This window comes from Callithrix jacchus, chromosome 5 (genome assembly GCF_049354715.1).
Source record: "Callithrix jacchus isolate 240 chromosome 5, calJac240_pri, whole genome shotgun sequence".
Lineage (NCBI taxonomy): Eukaryota > Metazoa > Chordata > Mammalia > Primates > Cebidae > Callithrix > Callithrix jacchus.
Window position 1 is genome coordinate 46,294,350 of NC_133506.1, and position 5,531 is coordinate 46,299,880.

Consider the following 5,531-nt stretch of genomic DNA (forward strand, 5'->3'; position numbering starts at 1 on the left):
TATTTTCTTGTTTGAAATTATATGAAAAGTCGCTCACAAATACCAGCTGCTCATTATATAAAATAGGTAAGGAGAAAACCTCTGAGTTTTAACAAGATCCTTGCTTCCTTAACTTTTAATTGTTAAAAGATGAACAGCAAAAAAAAAAAAATTTTTTAAAGATGGGGTTTCACCATGATGGCCAGGCTGGTCTTGAACTCTTGACCTCAGGTGATCCACCCACCTCAGCCTCCCAAAGTGCTAGGATTACAGGCGTGAGCCACTGCACCCGGTGAACAGCAGATTTTATGTAGACTTAATGCAACTTTATGACCATATGGCTATGGGCTGGAAGGTGTAACTTTTAAAATGCAATTAATTCTGATAGTTTGAAAGTTTATGCAAGCGATTCACCCAAAGTTATCTTTAACATTAAGATTATTTGAAACTAGTTTGTAATGTGACAGCTTATCTTCTAAAAATCAAATTTATTCATTTAGTTATTTATTAACATCTATGTAGAATGGCCTATATGGATTGAATTCAATTTATACTGAAAAACTTAAAAGGTGTGAGAAAAAAAACAGCCCTTCCTGGCATGATCTCAGCTCACTGCATCCTCCGCCTCCCGGGTTCAATCAGTTCTCCTTCCTCAGCCTCCTGAGTAACTGGGAATACAGGCGCATTTCGTCGCACCAGTAGAGACAGGGTTTCACCATGTTGGTCAGGCTGGTATTGAACTCCTGAGCTACCTCATGATCTGCCCACCTCAGCCTCCCAAAGTGCTGGGATTACAGGCGTGAGCCACCGCACCAGGCCCCTGAGCCATTTCTAATCCCAAATTAGCCACTCTGTCTTTAGCTTGGTTGATCATTGCACTAACTCTTCTGCCAACAAATTTAGAGGACAAGAGGACAATTCTAATTCTTCCCCTCCAAGTTTAAAAACACAGAAAATCCCCTGAGTATAAATGGAACATCATGCACATAGAATTCTTCACACCTTTGGGTTGCATTCAGCACTTGATAATTATCTCTGGGTTTTGGCTCCATGAAACAATGGTGCAGCACTAAAACATCCCCTTCATTCCTAAAAAATGACCCCAATGCAATTTGCATCTTAAATCCCCGTTGTTTCCTAGTTACCAGTGCTGAGTAAGAACTTGATTCATTTGAGGCCGGGCATGGTGGCTCATGCCTGTAATAATCCAAGCACTTTGGAGGCCAAGGTGGGCAGATCACCTGAGGTCGGGAGTTCAAGACCAGCCTGACCAACATGGTGAAACCCGTCTTTAAAAAAAATAAAGAAATAAAGAACTTGATACATTTGATTTTGAGGAAAAGCTAAAGTTACAAGAATTTATGAAAGCCAAACCCCTGTGTTCTGCCTTTAGGTGCCCAAGTGTTTAACAGCAACTGATACAACCACTTCTGATTGTGTTTCTTTTAGTTTGATGCGGGGTTTAACTTGGGAATTATGTATACCAGCGACTTGGCAGCTGAGTTCTTCCAAACACAATTTTGGGAGTGTTTTGCTTTTAAACATTGAAAGTCTTTGTTGTCATCTTGTGATGGCCTATCACGTGGTGATGGTGGCTGTTATCTGTAGGGTAAAGCAAAACCCAATGCCTCCTAGCTATGATCAAATAAAATATGCTTCTTAAGTGCTGTCAGAAACTATATTTTAGAAACCAAAATTAAGTCTTCATTGCCCAATGGAAGTACATGTACAGGCAAATGATTGTCATTTGGTGGATGTCTGGGCATTAGAAGGTAAATATACAGGAAATTAATGGGTTAAAAAAGCCTTAACATGTAGTAATCTACCAAATTCTTCCCAAAAAACAAAATTTAGATAGATAATATTTTGGTTTTTTTGAGACAGAGTTTTGTTCTCGTTGCCCAGGCTGGAGTGCAGAGGTGCAATCTTGGCTCACTGCAACCTCTGTCCCCCTGGATTCAAGCGATTCTCCTGTGTCAACTTCCCAACTAGCTGGGATTACAGGCGTGCACCAACACATTCGGCTTATTTTATATTTTTAAGTAGAGAGAGAGTTTTGCCACATTGGCCAGGCTGGTCTTAAACTCCTGACCTCAGGTGATACACCCGCCTCAGCCTCTCAAAGTGCTAAGATTACAGGTGTGAGCCATCATGCCCAGCCACATATTATTTTAAAAGCTAATGTGTTTATCCAGTTGCTTTACAACACAATAGTATTTTATAAGTTAAAATTCGGTGGGAGTTTGTATTTTATTTACAAGCTATATTTAGGAGTTTTTCCATTTATAAAAGCTCACTTTTGGGAGTGAAGTTCACTGTAAAAGCAGTATTCTCTGTGCAATAGAAAATAAAGAAAATGTAATACCCTTATGAGCTAGTTATTATAATCCCATGGGATGAATAACAACGTAATACAGTATGAGTACATAAAGATAACTTTTTACAAATCATTTTCAATCATACAAATAATGTACAAATTCATTCTCCATATTTAAAAAGTACAGAAAAAGCTGAAGTCTTTTGTTGATACCATGCACATATATCCATACTGTATTCTGTTACGAAAAGGAATTGTGGCTTAAAATAAGAGTGACTATAACTTATAATCCAAATTGGGACACTGGTGAGAATGAATGGGTTTGCCATTAATATGCCAGTAGAACAGCTCGGACTGGATCTGTCTCAGGTTCATTGCAATATGGGTCACCCTATTATAGTGGTTCTCAAATTTTTGTTTGTTTTTTTTAGATGGAGTCTCTCTTTGTTGCCCAGGCTGGAGTGCAGCGGCACAATCTTGGCTCACTGCAACCTCTGCCTCCCAGGTTCAAGCAATTCTCGGCCTCAGTCCTCCAAGTAGCTGGGATTACAGGCACCTGTCACCACGCCCGGCCAATTTCTGTATTTTTAGTAGAGATAGGGTTTCACCATCTTGGCCAGGCTAGTCTTGAAATCCTGACTCCACCCACCTCAGCCTCTCAAAATGCTGGGATTACAGGTGTGAGTTACTGCACCTGACCTCGAAGTTTTTTGTTTTTTTTTTTTTAACTGCAATCCACAGTAAGAAATGCATTGAATGCTGTAACTCAGGACACACACATCTACGTTTTCATCTAATAATAAAAAATGCTCTGATTTTCTATTTCATTTTTGTAGGATGTGTGCTGGAACATTCCAAAAACAATTTCAAGATGCACTATTTGAAAAACACTGTGAAGCACTTTTCGCTTGAGATATTTGCCATGGGAAAGACTAGCATATTTTTTCCTTAAAGGAGAATAAAGGCACCATATTATCTGCTTGTTTGCTTTTTTGGTTTTGTTCTGAAATCATTTCCAATATAGAAAAGAGCTGCATGAAAATTACAGTTTATAACTTTTGTCCAGGTTACATCCACATTTGCCTTCGGTGTATTTTTTGCTGAACCACTTGAGAATTAGTTACAGAGATTCTCCCCTTTTATCCCTTCTAGACTTAGGCATGTATTTTCTAAGAATAAGGACATTCTCTAATATATTTTCTTATACAACCCCAATTATCAAATTCAAAAACTTTAACATTGCTACAATATTATCTAATATATAAGCAATACTAGAATCTCACCAATTGATCCAATGATGTTCTTTTTTTTTTTTTTTTAATTTTTATTTACTTATCCTGAACACGCCCAGTCTCGCCTGATCTCGGAAGCTAAGCAGGGTCAGGCCTGGTTAATACTTGGACGGGCGATCCAATGATGTTCTTTACAGAAATGTTTTCCTTTTATCCAGGATCCAGTCCAGAATAAGCCATCACATTGAATTGCCTCATCTCTTTTGGTTCCTTGAATCTGGAACAATTCTTCATTTTTTCTTTGCCTTTAACAATATTGACATTTCTGAATAGTAAAGACAAATTGTTTCATAGACTGTCCCTTAGTTGGGGTTTATCCATTTCCTCATAATTAGATTCAAGTGGCCAGGTGCAGTGGCTCACACCTGTAATACTCATACTTTGGGAGGCCGAGGTGGGTGGATCACTTGAGGTCAGGAGTTCAAAACCAGCCTGGCCAACAAGGTGAAACCCTGTCTCTACTAAAAATACAAAAAAATAGCTGGGTGTGGTAGCAGACATCTCCAATCCCAGCTACTCTGGAGGCTGAGGCAGGAGAATCTCTTGAACCCGGAAAGCGGAGGTTGCAGTGAGCCAATATCACACCATTGCATTTCAGCCTGGGTGACAAAGCAGGACTGCATCTTAAACAAACAAAAAAAAAATTGGATTCAAGTTATGTATTTTTATTAGGAATATTACATAGGTGATGTTATCTCTTCATTTCACCATGTCTACAGGTACATCATATCAGTTTGATTCGATATTGGTTTATCAGGTAAGAAGTGATTTGGCGAAAATAAAACCTATTGCCAGGTATAGCGGCTCATGCCTGTAACCCCAGCACTTCCGGAGTCTGAGGTGGAAGGATCACTTGAGCCTAGGAGTTCGAGAGCAACCTGGGCAACATGTGGAGACCCCGTCTCTACAAAAAAATTCAAGAATTAGCTGGGCATAGTGGCATGCACCTGTGGTCCCAGCTACTGAGGAGCCTGAGGTAGGAGGATCACTTGTGCCCAGGAGGTCAAAGCTACAGTGAGCTGTGAGCTATGAGTGCCACTACACTTCAGCCTGGGCAGCAGAGTAAGACCCTGTCTCAACAAATAAATAAGATGTTGTAGTTACTCTTGTGCTGAATAAAAACATGAATGGGGCTGGCCGAGATGGCTCATGCCTGTAATTCCAGCACTTTGGGAGGTCGAGCTGGGTGGATCACCTGAGGTCAGGAGTTCCAGACCAGCCTGGCCAATATGGCAAAACCCTGTCTCTACTAAAAATACAAAAATTGTCGGTCATGGCAGCAGACACCTGTAATTCCAGCTACTTGGGAGGCTGAGGCAGGAAAATCACTTGAACCCAGGAGATGGAGGTTGCAATGAGACCACACCATTGCACTCCAACCTGGGCAACAAAAGCAAAACTCTGTCTCAAAAAAAAAAAAAGGCAAATCAGGGATTAGGGTTCTGTTACCACAAGAAAGAGGAAAAAAACAGGAGAGGGAGCACAGTGAGTATCACTTGCAGCTTTTTTTTCTTTTTTCTCTTGCTCTGTCACCAGGCTGGAGTACAGTGGTGCAATCATAACTCACTGTAGCCTCAAACTCCTGGGCTCAAGCAATCGTCCCACCTCACCCTTCTGAGTAGCTGGGATTACCGGTGCATGCCACCACACTCAGCTAATATTTTTTGGAGAGACAGGGTCTCACCATGTTGCCTGGGCTAGTCTCAAACTCCTGGCCTCAAGCAATCCTTCTGTTGCCTTGCAGATTTAAACAGTAATTGGGAATACATTTTTTTTTTAGATGGAGTCTTGCTCTGTTGCCCAGGCTGGAGTGCAATGGCTCAATCTTGGCTCACCGCAACCTCTGCATCCCGGGTTCAAGCAATTCTCCTGTCTCAGCTTCCCGAGTAGCTGGGATTACAGGCACATGCCACCATACCCGGCTAAGTTTTGTATTTTTAGTA